A 15,366-nucleotide genomic window follows, 5' to 3' on the forward strand; every position below is an offset into this window, starting at 1 on the left:
ATAATACACTAACTTATTGTTGCCAGTCGATCTAATTCAGACCTTTGTATTAATGAATTGTGAGTTGTGAAATATCGCCACTTAAGGAAGTAAAGATTCTTGCTAAAACATTGCTCCAGGTCCTTTCAAGCTCCAGCAACAACTGACACTGATGGGCTTGGCTTGCGAGAGAGGAAATAGAATTATCTGACACTCCAGTGCGGTGCACGACACAACGGCTTATTCCTGACAATTTAAACGGCACAAGAAAGGACAATCATCATTGTCACTGTGCCATTTAAATTGTCAGGAATAAATATTTAAGCCGTTGCGGCGTGCACCGCACTGGAGTGTCAGATAATTCTATTTCCTCTCTCGCAAGCCAAGCCCAACAGTGTCAGTTGTTGCTGGAGCTTGAAAGGACCTGGAGCGATGTTTTAGCAAGAATCTTTACTTCCTTAAGTGGCGATATTTCACAACTCACAATTTATTAATACAAAGGTCACTCATGTAGATCGTATACACTATACATACAATAGGACTGAGTCTGACTTACTGTGAAAATACACTGCTCCTGCTGAGAGGTTCCATTCCCACCCATTCTTAGCAGCCGCTGCCTCATGCATCAGTGTGGCCAGTTTTTGATCTGCGACTGCTTGTGTGTCTGCGGCTATGATGTGGATGTGTTGCCCCTGCCTGGACTCAGGCACCAATAAAGGGCCAATTCTTGAGTGCCCCGGCCCCAAAAAGTGCCGCCCCCTCAAATCTGCCGACCTAGGCCATAATACGCCCATGCGCCCGGCACTCAGCACAACATAGACTCAGACTTGCTGTCATCTGATTGGCTGAGAGGCGGTAAACGGCTCCCGAGGCTTTCAGAGTCAAGCCTCAGGTGGGAGCAGTATGGGCCGCAAGAGAGCACTGCAATGGCACCTATTCTCCTCCTGGTGGCAGTGTCTCAGCGGCCCATAGACTTCCATAATACCTTGCATTCATATTGCGCAATAGAAGGATAGCTGGCAGGACTCAAGTTGCGCAATATGAATGTCAATGTATTTCTATTACTTTTTTTTTTACAGTAACACATCAAAATAATAAAGTACTGATTTTGGTGGAGGGGTGGGGGGGTAGGAGGGGTCACCTTTTTATTTAAAAAAAAATGGGGAAAAAAAAAGATTTTTTTTTTAATATTTTTTATTTTTATATAAAAAAAGGCTGTAATACCTAGATTGGCCAGAGGAGGCACTGCCTCACCTGCCTCCTATGAGTGCACGTCACTGACTGGGACCTAGCTGAACACATATGGTGAGCCAATGGCAAGAGAGATAGGTGCATAGCCACCAATTACCAGCTAGCTCCAAGTAGTGCATTACTGCTCTCAATCCTTTGTAGGAATGCTTTTAAAATAATAGAAGTATCTTAACATTGCATGCACTTTCTAAATATTGAAAGTTATATTTTGTTTTTCATGACCATATAAGTATTTATTTAACCCCTTTTCATAGTTTAAATGCATAATTAACAACTATTAATCATGTAATAATAAAAACGTTCACAGAAAATGATTTTGCAGTGTGCTGCAATACTCTCTGGTTATCCAGGTCTTTGACAGGAGCTTAAAGTTAATGTAAACTTTAATGAATTAAAGTCTAGTATCAAATAATACTCTTCCTCCTATCATTGCGTGCCCTCTTTGGCATCCAGCTCGTGGGGCAACGCAATGACTGGAGGAACCCGGATTCATCATTCATATGCTAAAGAAAGCAGCAGATGCAGGCGCAGGATCTGCGTTATGTTTACCATCATTGTAAACTTTAATGAATTAAAGTGCCCCTGTTTTTAAGAGTATTATTTGATAAAGTTTACATTCTCTTTAAGCACCTTCGGCATTGATGATTAGGTGATATTGATGTAGCACACGATGTCCGTGGCAACACTGTAGCCCCTGCAAAATTTTAGCAGCCTGAATATTACAAGAAAAAAAGGCTATTTCGATCGAACATTTATTTAAACATAATGAAAACTATTGTGTTGTTGTCACTTTTTAAATTGCTGTTTAATCAGTATTTAACATATGCCATCAAATATTTCACAAAATGTAATATTAGAATTTACTTTACTTTTAATTAAAATAAATTTGGTGTATTATTTCAATAATATAACGTAATTGTTTTACAGATAGAAAAATACAACAAAGGAAAATTATCGACGATTCCGTTACGATTTTTACCCCAGTTACCTGAGGTACTGTTTTTATTTACTGCATTGAAATCTTTTTATGAAATGATGATCAAGAATAAGTTATCACCTTAAAAATAATTCAACATTTATCCTGTCATTAATTACCGTATATTTCTTGAAAATGTCAATCGACTTTAGCTCTTTCAGACAATCAGCTATATTAATCTAGATTAGAAATCTTCAGTTGCAGCACATTTTTATTCTCACAATACTAAAAAAAAGTTGTTTAGTGTACATGTTAAACAACCATTATAATGCTAAAATTACATGCTCTAATTTGTTTTGACTACTATACATTGATGAGCATTTTATGTTAAACTGTGGGCTAGATTACAAGTGGAGCACTAAATATCGCTTTTGTGAAAACGATATTTGCGCTCCACTGAGTAATACCAGTGCACGATAATGTTGCTGGGAAGCATTGTGTTCCCGTTAGACCCCAAAAACTGCTTTGAGCAGTTATTTTATTAAAAAATAAAGATGCTAGTATCTTTATTTTTATATAAAGTATATTACAATTGACTTTGGGGGCATTTGGTGGACATTTATAAAATTAGAGATCAGATCTCTGGTTAATTTTTTAAAGTGCTAATTGATACCGTGAACTCGCAGTAATGGCTGTATTTATTCCGCACCCACAAATGGGCAAATTTGTCCATTTGCAGGCGCGAGATAAATTAGAGATCCACTTGGAATCTGCCCTGTATGTTTAATGCCTGTTTAGTATCTGGTAAAAGAAATGTATTCATAGACTTTTTATAAAGATATTTGTTGTTACAGTTATAAAAATAAAAGCATTTTAAACTGGGGCACCAACATATAAAATATTATTTTTCTTTTTTGTTTTAGGTGAGTTCCAAACCGCAGTGGGCAAAAACAGCACCCTCATTCCTTCTAAGAGAAGAAAAAGAAGAACACCAAAAAGATGTCATTGAACCTTATTACTCGTTCCCCAGTGAGTGATAAATATTTAAAATAATTCAAACAAGTATATTTTCAAAAAACAATTTTAGTATTTTTGTGTTTAATATTCAAACTCAATTAAAGGGACAATAAACATTTTGTAATTACAAGACATCTGTGTTGTGCTACTATAGAATAACATACCAGCCAAGTCTTGCAATTGCTATTATTTTTCAGCTGCCAAACTCCACCCACCATTTTGCCTTATTTAGAGGAGCCAACCTGGGCTGTAGTCTGCAGACAACAAGGCTAGCTATTGTCATAAAGTTATTTTAAAATGCATTTTTTTGCAATTGTTAACTGATATATCCAATAAGAGACAGGTATGTAGCAAAGTTAGCCTTTATAAATCAGCAGGGTGCATTTCAAGTTCTGAGAATTTGAAATTTCACAATTTTCTGAGCTTAATTATATAAAAAGGGGTCAAAGTGAATAATGAAAATATATTGCAAAGTATATTTATCACGCATAAGTAAACATTTTATATAAAATCTCAAGGTGTTTACTGTCCCTTTAATCTAATTGCAATAAATTATGTTTTGTTTACATAAGGCAGCCAATGTGTTTAGCAACCCAGTCCAACTCTCCCATGCTTCTTCTTAATGCAGTTCATAATTTAGTGTAAGTGCAGTAACATTGCATGGTAGCTATCACATTGGCATCTGTTTATTACTCAGAGTACTATTTTATATAAATGGTGTCAAGCAACCAAGACCATTTTTATCTGGTTTTATTCAGGTATCCCTATAGAAGAGCTATGATAGTGGGATAAATAAGCACTTGTAGTTGTACATGATGATAAAACCTCATCAAAACACAGCACCTCCTGTGTAGTGCATGCTGGTTCAAGAGTGCTGCCCATACCTTCAATCACAAATTCCAGAGACAACAGCATTTAAAAAATAAAATTACCTTTATTTCTCAAGCAACAGGGTCATGTATAAAGCAATGTTTCAGGAACCTAGCCCTTAATCATGCATAGCCAACACTGAACAATACGTCCTTATATAGCACAGCCGTTCAGTGATCACTAATTAATTAAAAGTGCAACTATGCCCTCTAGTAAACAAATATATTATACAAGGACAAAATAAAATAAATTAAAAATACACTTTACAAGTTACCTAATTCTTATTTTAAAACAATGTACAGATTATCAGATATTAATACAGACACGAAATGCAGCAAATTGTTACAAAAATAGTTCTTTATTCATACCAACAGGTTGCATTACATTTAATTTATAAATCCAAAATGCTTCTTTTCTTTTAAGAAGAATCTTTCTAATGCCCCTTTTTGTGGATATGGTATATGATCTATCACTTGGAAGTGAAGTTGACTGATATTATGGCCATATTGCAAACATGTGAAGAAACTGGGGCCTCATTATTCCAACATCTGTTATTATTTTTATGCTCATTAATTCTTTTACCAGTGGTTGCTCCAATATAGACCCTCCCACACAGACATTTAATTAGATAAATGGCATAAGTATTTTCATATGTAAAATACCCTCTGCTAGTATACTTTTTACCTGTAGATAGATGCGTGAAAAAAAGAACCTTTTATTAACCATTTGCAATTTCCACAACTCAAACAGCTATTGCTTTTACAGATCAAAAAAACTAAATTTTACCCTTTTTAAGCTTTCTATATCCTTATGTACAAGTTCATCTCTCATTTCGTCTCCTCCTAAATGCTGGCATAGGGGGTAAATAAAACTCAGAAATATTGGATGACATGCACATAAAATAAACCAATGTTTCCTAACAATGTTTATAATCTCCTTGCTGTATACCTATGTGAAGTTGGCACCCCATGTTTGTAAAAACTGAACAAAAATATACCATTAGTTTGTGCTACGTTTGTGCTGATTTGTGCTGCAAAAACCGTTTGTGCCGGTTTGGTTTAGGAGATATTGCACATTATTTTTTTATGAAACCCCGCCCACTTTGCACCCCATGTTATGCAATTTTAAAAACAAATATACCATTTGTTTGTGCTGTGTTTGTGCTGGTTTGTGCCGCAAAAACGAACGTTTGTGCCGGTTTGGTTTCGGAGATATAGCGCATTATATTTGCTGAAACTCCGCCCACTTTGCACCCCATGTTATGCAATTTTAAAAGCAAATATACCATTTGTTTGTGCTGCGTTTCTGCTGGTTTGTGCCGCAAAAACAAACGTTTGTGCCGGTTTGGTTTCCGAGATATAGCGCATTATATTTGCTGAAACTCCGCCCACTTTGCACCCCATGTTATGCAATTTTAAAAACAAATATACCATTTGTTTGTGCTGCGTTTGTGCTGGTTTGTGCCGCAAAAATGAACATTTGTGCTGGTTTGGTTTCGGAGATATAGAGCATTATATTTGCTGAAACTCCGCCCACTTTGCACCCCATGTTATGCAATTTTAAAAACAAATATACCATTTGTTTGTGCTGCGTTTGTGCTGGTTTGTGCCGCAAAAACGAATGTTTGTGCCGGTTTAGTTTCGGAGATATAGCGCATTATATTTGCTGAAACTCCGCCCACTTTGCACCCCATGTTATGCAATTTTAAAAACAAATATACCATTGGTTTGTGCTGCGTTTGTGCTGATTTGTGCCGCAAAAACTAACGTTTGTGCTGTTTTGGTTTCGGAGATATAGCGCATTATTTTTTATGAACCCCGCCCACTTTGCACCCCATGTTATTCGATTTTAAAAACAAATATACCATTTGTTTGTGCTGCGTTTGTGCTGGTTTGTGCCGCAAAAACGAACGTTTGTGCCGGTTTGGTTTCGGAGATATAGCGCATTATATTTGCTGAACCCCGCCCACTTTGCACCCCATGTTATTCAGTTTTAAAAACAAATATACCATTAGTTTGTGCTACGTTTGTGCTGATTTGTGCCGCAAAAACTAACGTTTGTGCCAGTTTGGTTTAGAAGATATTGTGCATTATTTTTAATGAAACCCCGCACACTTTGCACCCCATGTTATGCAATTTTAAAAACAAATATACCATTTGTTTGTGCTGTGTTTGTGCTGGTTTGTGCCGCAAAAACGAACGTTTGTACCGGTTTGTTTCGGAGATATAGCGCATTATATTTGCTGAAACTCCGCCCACTTTGCACCCCATGTTATGCAATTTTAAAAACAAATATACCATTTGTTTGTGCTGCGTTTGTGCTGGTTTGTGCCGCAAAAACGAACGTTTGTGCCGGTTTGGTTTCCGAGATATAGCACATTATATTTGCTGAAACTCCGCCCACTTTGCACCCCATGTTATGCCATTTTAAAAACAAATATACCATTTGTTTGTGCTGGTTTGTGCCGCAAAAATGAACATTTGTGCCGGTTTGGTTTCAGAGATATAGCGCATTATATTTGCTGAAACTCCGCCCACTTTGCACCCCATTTTATGCAATTTTAAAAACAAATATACCATTTGTTTGTGCTACGTTTGTGCTGTTTTGTGCCGCAAAAACGAACGTTTGTGCCGGTTTGGTTTCGGAGATATAGCGCATTATATTTGCTTAAACTCCGCCCACTTTGCACCCCATGTTATGCAATTTTAAAAACAAATATACCATTGGTTTGTGCTGCATTTGTGCTGATTTGTGCCACAAAAACTAACGTTTGTGCTGTTTTGGTTTCGGAGATAGAGCGCATTATTTTTTATGAACCCCGCCCACTTTGCACCCCATGTTATTCGATTTTAAAAACAAATATACCATTTGTTTGTGCTGGTTTGTGCCGCAAAAACGAACGTTTGTGCCTATTTGGTTTCAGAGATATAGCGCATTATATTTGCTGAAACTCCGCCCACTTTGCACCCCATGTTATTCAATTTTAAAAACAAATATACCATTCGTTTGTGCTGCGTTTGTGCTGATTTGTGGTGCAAAAACTAACGTTTGTGCCGGTTTGGTTTAGGAGATATTGTGCATTATATTTTAATGAAACCCCGCCCACTTTGCACCCCATGTTATGCAATTTTAAAAACAAATATACCATTTGTTTGTGCTGCGTTTGTGCTGATTTGTGCCGCAAAAACGAATGTTTGTGCCGGTTTGGTTTCGGAGATATAGCGCATTATATTTGCTGAAACTCCGCCCACTTTGCACCCCATGTTATGCAATTTTAAAAACAAATATACCATTCGTTTGTGCTGCGTTTGTGCTGATTTGTGCCACAAAAATGAACGTTTGTTCCGGTTTGATTTCGGAGATATTGTGCATTATGTGTACATATACTGTTTGATTCAAAAGCATTATCACAACTACAATGTTTGTAAGTACAAATAGAATTATAAAACTTTGGGGTATACAAAAGAACAGATGTGACTTCCACACCAGAAAAAAATATTTAAGAACATATGGGTAAGATTACATCCCTGGCAACTGGAAAAAAAACCTGTTTCAGTTTTCTATGCAGCGCAGCAGTGTAGCTGCTCAGCGCAACAGTCTAGTTACGCTGCATAGAAAACTAGTGAGACAATTTTTTCCCCATCGCCAGGAATGTAATGCCCCCCTAAATGTTTTTTTTTTTTTTTTTAAAAAAGCGACTAAAAAAGAAAAAGTTAATATTTTCTTTATAAGCAAGTTAATATTGGGCTGTCTGTGGTTAACATGACATTACAGGCGATTAATATGGCAACAAAGAGGTTAAATTGGCTAAAGGAGGTTTATTAGGCCTAATGGGGTTGAAGAGGGCTTTACTGCAATTTAATTGAAAATTTCCTTTTTCAATTAAGTAGTGGGTTTCTACTTATTCACTTTGCAGTTAAATTACTTAAAGGGACACTAAACCCAAACATTTTCTTTCATGATTTAAGAAGAGAATACAATTTTAAATAACATTCCAGTTTACTTCTATCTAATTAGCTTCATTCTTTAGATATCCTTATTTGAAGAAATAGCAATGCACATGGGTGAGCCAATCACACGAGGCATCTGTGCATCTACCAATCAGCAGCTACTGAGCATATCTAGATATGCTTTCAGCAAATAATATCAAGAAAATTAAGCAAATTAGATGATAGAAGTAACTTGGAAAGTTGTGTACAATTGCATGCTCTTTCTAAATCATGAAAGAAAAAATGTGGGTTTCATATCCCTTTAAAGGGACACTGAACCCAAATTTTTCTTTTGTGATTCAGATAGAGCATGAAATTGTAAGCAACTTTACTCCTATTATCAAATTTTCTTCATTCTCTTGGAATCTTTATTTGAAATGCAAGAATGTAAGTTTAGATGTCGGCCCATTTTTGGTAAACAACCTGGGTTGTCCTTGCTGATTGGTGGATAAATTCATCCACCAATAAAAAAGTGCTATCCAGAGTTCTGAACCCAAAAAATCTTAGATGCCTTCTTTTTCAAATAAAAATAGCAAGAGAATAAATAAAAACTGATAATAGGAGTAAATTAGAAAGTTGCTTAAAATTGCATGCGCTATCTGAATCACGAAAGAAAAAAATTGGGTTCAGTGTCCCTTTAAGCTATGGTTTGGGCTTCTTCCAATCCATTACTCTTCAATAACCCCATGTATGCCGTATAAACCGGTATGTTACCATGTTAATCCTTTAATGCCCAGGGCCAGATTTACATTTCGGGTGCCCATAGGCACAGAGTGCACTAAACAGAGCACATCCCCCTTGTTTTCTGTTACCGGCGGCTTCCGTGGTGCCAGTGAAACGCCTGCCTGTGCTGGACAGACTTTTTAATAGGCAGCCTACACCGAGGTCCCTCACTGCCCCCACGGAAGCCGCCGGTCATGGAAAAGAAGGAGGTGCGCTCTGAATAGTGTTCTTTATAGAGCACACCCTCCTTGTTGTTGCCGCTGTTCTGTCGAATTAATTGACAGAACACCAGCAATTAGGCACGGCTCCCCTCTATGGAGGGCGCCTGTGGGCACATGCCTACTCTGCCTCATTACAAATCTGGCCCTGTAAATGCCACAATATTAACCCTCTTACATTTTACTTTCTGGTGCAGTGTTAAAGGGACAGTATACACCAATTTTCATATAACTGCATGTAATAGACACTATTATAAAGAATAATATGCACAGATACTGATATAAAAATCCGGTATAAAACCATTTAAAAACGTACTTAGAAGCTTCCAGTTTAGCTCTGTTTAAAAGGTTACTGGAGCACCCATTGCAAGTGGGAAATATCCGACACTCCCCCTCCCCCTTCCTTTGCATATGAAAAGACCCTTTACACAAACAGAAGCAAGGTGGAGTAGGTATATTTCGGTTTTCTCCTAAAACTTTGGGGCTTGGTTAGGAGTCTCAAAATCAGAGCAATGTTATTTAAGAATAAGCAAAAACTATCAGTTTTTCAAAAAAAAAAAAACAACAACTTTATGGGCTATATAAATAGATCATCTACAAAACATTTATGCAAAGAAAAAATGAGTGTATAATGTCCCTTTAATCACTGGTGTTCTATATTCGTTTTTGCGGCACAAATCAGCACAAACACAGCACAAACAATCGGTATATTTGTTTTTAAAATTGAATAACATGGGGTGCAAAGTGGGCAGGGTTTCATAAAAAAAATGCACTATATCTCCGAAACCAAAACGGCACAAACGTTCGTTTTTGCTGCACAAATCAGCACAAACACAGCACAAACAAATGGTATATTTGTTTCTTTCATGTAATTAGCAAGAGTCCATGAGCTAGTGACGTATGGGATATACATTCCTACCAGGAGGGGCAAAGTTTCCCAAACCTCAAAATGCCTACAAATACACCCCTCACCACACCCACAATTCAGTTTTACAAACTTTGCCTCCGATGGAGGTGGTGAAGTAAGTTTGTGCTAGATTCTACGTTGATATGCGCTCCGCAGCAAGTTGGAGCCCGGTTTTCCTCTCAGCGTGCAGTGAATGTCAGAGGGATGTGAGGAGAGTATTGCCTATTTGAATGCAGTGATCTCCTTCTACGGGGTCTATTTCATAGGTTCTCTGTTATCGGTCGTAGAGATTCATCTCTTACCTCCCTTTTCAGATCGACGATATACTCTTATATATACCATTACCTCTGCTGATTCTCGTTTCAGTACTGGTTTGGCTATCTGCTATATGTAGATGAGTGTCCTGGGGTAAGTAAGTCTTATTTTCTGTGACACTCCAAGCTATGGTTGGGCACTTTGTTTATAAAGTTCTAAATATATGTATTCAAACATTTATTTGCCTTGACTCAGAATGTTCAACTTTCCTTATTTTCAGACAGTCAGTTTCATATTTGGGATAATGCATTTTGATTTAACCTTTTTTTCTTACCTTCAAAAATTTGACTCTTCCCTGTGGGCTGTTAGGCTCGCGGGGGCTGAAAATGCTTCATTTTATTGCGTCATTCTTGGCGCGGACTTTTTTGGCGCAAAAATTCTATTTCCATTTCCGGCGTCATACGTGTCGCCGGAAGTTGCGTCATTTTTTGACGTTATTTCGCGCCAAAAATGTCGGCGTTCCGGATGTGGCGTCATTTTTGGCGCCAAAAAGCATTTAGGCGCCAAATAATGTGGGCGTCTTATTTGGCGCGAAAAAATATGGGCGTCGCTTTTGTCTCCACATTATTTAAGTCTCATTTTTTATTGCTTCTGGTTGCTAGAAGCTTGTTCTTTGGCATTTTTTCCCATTCCTGAAACTGTCATTTAAGGAATTTGATCAATTTTGCTTTATATATATGTTGTTTTTTCTCTTACATATTGCAAGATGTCTCACGTTGCATCTGAGTCAGAAGATACTACAGGAAAATCGCTGTCAAGTGCTGAATCTACCAAAGCTAAGTGTATCTGCTGTAAACTTTTGGTAGCTATTTCTCCAGCTGTTGTTTGTATTGATTGTCATGACAAACTTGTTAAAGCAGGTAATATTTCCTTTAGTAAAGTACCATTGCCTGTTGCAGTTCCCTCAACATCTAAGGTGCAGAATGTTCCTGATAATATAAGAGATTTTGTTTCTGAATCCATAAAGAAGGCTATGTCTGTTATTTCTCCTTCTAGTAAACGTAAAAAATCTTTTAAAACTTCTCTCCCTACAGATGAATTTTTAAATGAACATCATCATTCTGATTCTGATGACTCCTCTGGTTCAGAGGATTCTGTCTCTGAGGTTGATGCTGATAAATCTTCATATTTATTTAAAATGGAATTTATTCGTTCTTTACTTAAAGAAGTTCTAATTGCTTTAGAAATAGAGGATTCTGGTCCTCTTGATACTAATTCTAAACGTTTGGATAAGGTATTTAAAGCTCCTGTGGTTATTCCAGAAGTTTTTCCTGTTCCTAATGCTATTTCTGCAGTAATTTCCAAAGAATGGGATAAATTGGGTAATTCATTTACTCCTTCTAAACGTTTTAAGCATTTATATCCTGTGCCGTCTGACAGATTAGAATTTTGGGACAAAATCCCTAAAGTTGATGGGGCTATTTCTACCCTTGCTAAACGTACTACTATTCCTACGTCAGATGGTACTTCGTTTAAGGATCCTCTAGATAGGAAAATTGAGTCCTTTCTAAGAAAAGCTTATCTGTGTTCAGGTAATCTTCTTAGACCTGCTATATCTTTGGCTGATGTTGCTGCAGCTTCAACTTTTTGGTTGGAAACTTTAGCGCAACAAGTAACACATCGTGATTCTCATGACATTATTATTCTTCTTCAGCATGCTAATAATTTTATCTGTGATGCCATTTTTTGATATTATCAGAGTTGATGTCAGGTTTATGTCTCTAGCTATTTTAGCTAGAAGAGCTTTATGGCTTAAAACTTGGAATGCTGATATGGCTTCTAAATCAACTTTACTTTCTATTTCTTTCCAGGGTAACAAATTATTTGGTTCTCAGTTGGATTCCATCATTTCAACTGTTACTGGTGGGAAAGGAACTTTTTTACCACAGGATAAAAAATCTAAAGGTAAAAGCAGGGCTAATAATCGTTTTCGTTCCTTTCGTTTCAACAAAGAACAAAAGCCTGATCCTTCATCCTCAGGAGCAGTTTCAGTTTGGAAACCATCTCCAGTCTGGAATAAATCCAAGCCAGCTAGAAAGGCAAAGCCTGCTTCTAAGTCCACATGAAGGTGCGGCCCTCATTCCAGCTCAGCTGGTAGGGGGCAGGTTACGTTTTTTCAAGGAAATTTGGATCAATTCTGTTCACAATCTTTGGATTCAGAACATTGTTTCAGAAGGGTACAGAATTGGTTTCAAGATGAGACCTCCTGCAAAGAGATTTTTTCTTTCCCGTGTCCCAGTAAATCCAGTAAAAGCTCAAGCATTTCTGAAATGTGTTTCAGATCTAGAGTTGACTGGAGTAATTATGCCAGTTCCAGTTCAGGAACAGGGGATGGGGTTTTATTCAAATCTCTTCATTGTACCAAAGAAGGAGAATTCCTTCAGACCAGTTCTGGATCTAAAAATATTGAATCGTTATGTAAGGATACCAACGTTCAAAATGGTAACTGTAAGGACTATCTTGCCTTTTGTTCAGCAAGGGAATTATATGTCCACAATAGATTTACAGGATGCATATCTGCATATTCCGATTCATCCAGATCATTATCAGTTCCTGAGATTCTCTTTTCTGGACAAGCATTACCAGTTTGTGGCTCTGCCGTTTGGCCTAGCTACAGCTCCAAGAATTTTTACAAAGGTTCTCGGTGCCCTTCTGTCTGTAATCAGAGAACAGGGTATTGTGGTATTTCCTTATTTGGACGATATCTTGGTACTTGCTCAGTCTTTACATTTAGCAGAATCTCATACGAATCGACTTGTGTTGTTTCTTCAAGATCATGGTTGGAGGATCAATTTACCAAAAAGTTCTTTGATTCCTCAGACAAGGGTAACCTTTCTGGGTTTCCAGATGGATTCAGTGTCCATGACTCTGTCTTTAACAGACAAGAGACGTCTAAAATTGATTGCAGCTTGTCGAAACCTTCAGTCACAATCATTCCCTTCGGTAGCCTTATGCATGGAAATTCTAGGTCTTATGACTGCTGCATCGGACGCGATCCCCTTTGCTCGTTTTCACATGCGACCTCTTCAGCTCTGTATGCTGAAGCAATGGTGCAAGGATTACACGAAGATATCTCAAACAATATCTTTAAAACCGATTGTTCGACACTCTCTAACATGGTGGACAGATCACCATCGTTTAATTCAGGGGGCTTCTTTTGTGCTTCCGACCTGGACTGTAATTTCAACAGATGCAAGTCTCACGGGTTGGGGAGCTGTGTGGGGATCTCTGACGGCACAGGGAGTTTGGGAATCTCAGGAGGTGAGATTACCTATCAATATCTTGGAACTCCGTGCAATTTTCAGAGCTCTTCAGTTTTGGCCTCTTCTGAAGAGAGAATCGTTCATTTGTTTTCAGACAGACAATGTCACAACTGTGGCATACATCAATCATCAAGGAGGGACTCACAGTCCTCTGGCTATGAAAGAAGTATCTCGAATTTTGGTTTGGGCGGAATCCAGCTCCTGTCTAATCTCTGCGGTTCATATCCCAGGTGTAGACAATTGGGAAGCGGATTATCTCAGTCGCCAAACGTTGCATCCGGGCGAATGGTCTCTTCACCCAGAGGTATTTCTTCAGATTGTTCAAATGTGGGAGCTTCCAGAAATAGATCTGATGGCGTCCCATCTAAACAAGAAACTTCCCAGGTATCTGTCCAGATCCCGGGATCCTCAGGCGGAGGCAGTGGATGCATTATCACTTCCTTGGAAGTATCATCCTGCCTATATCTTTCCGCCTCTAGTTCTTCTTCCAAGAGTAATCTCCAAGATTCTGAAGGAATGCTCGTTTGTTCTGCTGGTAGCTCCGGCATGGCCTCACAGGTTTTGGTATGCGGATCTTGTCCGGATGGCCTCTTGCCAACCGTGGACTCTTCCGTTAAGACCAGACCTTCTGTCACAAGGTCCTTTTTTCCATCAGGATCTGAAATCCTTAAATTTAAAGGTATGGAGATTGAACGCTTGATTCTTGGTCAAAGAGGTTTCTCTGACTCTGTGATTAATACTATGTTACAGGCTCGTAAATCTGTATCTCGAGAGATATATTATAGAGTCTGGAAGACTTATATTTCTTGGTGTCTTTCTCATCATTTTTCTTGGCATTCTTTTAGAATACCGAGAATTTTACAGTTTCTTCAGGATGGTTTAGATAAGGGTTTGTCCGCAAGTTCTTTGAAAGGACAAATCTCTGCTCTTTCTGTTCTTTTTCACAGAAAGATTGCTATTCTTCCTGATATTCATTGTTTTGTACAAGCTTTGGTTCGTATAAAACCTGTCATTAAGTCAATTTCTCCTCCTTGGAGTTTGAATTTGGTTCTGGGAGCTCTTCAAGCTCCTCCGTTTGAACCTATGCATTCATTGGACATTAAATTACTTTCTTGGAAAGTTTTGTTCCTTTTGGCCATCTCTTCTGCCAGAAGAGTTTCTGAATTATCTGCTCTTTCTTGTGAGTCTCCTTTTCTGATTTTTCATCAGGATAAGGCAGTGTTGCGAACTTCTTTTAAATTTTTACCTAAAGTTGTGAATTCCAACAACATTAGTAGAGAAATTGTGGTTCCTTCATTATGTCCTAATCCTAAGAATTCTAAGGAGAAATCGTTGCATTCTTTGGATGTTGTTAGAGCTTTGAAATATTATGTTGAAGCTACGAAATCTTTCCGTAAGACTTCTAGTCTATTTGTTATCTTTTCCGGTTCTAGAAAAGGCCAGAAAGCTTCTGCCATTTCTTTGGCATCTTGGTTGAAATCTTTAATTCATCTTGCCTATGTTGAGTCGGGTAAAATTCCGCCTCAGAGAATTACAGCTCATTCTACTAGGTCAGTTTCTACTTCCTGGGCGTTTAGGAATGAAGCTTCGGTTGACCAGATCTGCAAAGCAGCAACTTGGCCCTCTTTGCATACTTTTACTAAATTCTACCATTTTGATGTATTTTCTTCTTCTGAAGCAGTTTTTGGTAGAAAAGTACTTCAGGCAGCGGTTTCAGTTTGAATCTTCTGCTTATGTTTTTCGTTAAACTTTATTTTGGGTGTGGATTATTTTCAGCAGGAATTGGCTGTCTTTATTTTATCCCTCCCTCTCTAGTGACTCTTGTGTGGAAAGATCCACATCTTGGGTAGTCATTATCCCATACGTCACTAGCTCATGGACTCTTGCTAATTACATGAAAGAAAACATAATTTATGTA

At 37.9% G+C, this 15,366-nt stretch overlaps 1 protein-coding gene across 1 annotated transcript in view; it reads left to right on the forward strand.

Annotated features, from left to right (window-relative positions):
- The first annotated feature begins 3,073 nt into the window (after positions 1–3,073).
- Positions 3,074–15,366, forward strand: part of DNAH7 (dynein axonemal heavy chain 7) — a 784,664-nt gene continuing 772,371 nt past the window's right edge. Inside the window, exon 1 of the mRNA XM_053698573.1 lies at positions 3,074–3,175. The gene's annotated coding sequence lies outside the window, so the exon portion shown is untranslated. The remainder of the gene's footprint in view (positions 3,176–15,366) is intronic.

Source organism: Bombina bombina, chromosome 1 (genome assembly GCF_027579735.1).
Source record: "Bombina bombina isolate aBomBom1 chromosome 1, aBomBom1.pri, whole genome shotgun sequence".
Lineage (NCBI taxonomy): Eukaryota > Metazoa > Chordata > Amphibia > Anura > Bombinatoridae > Bombina > Bombina bombina.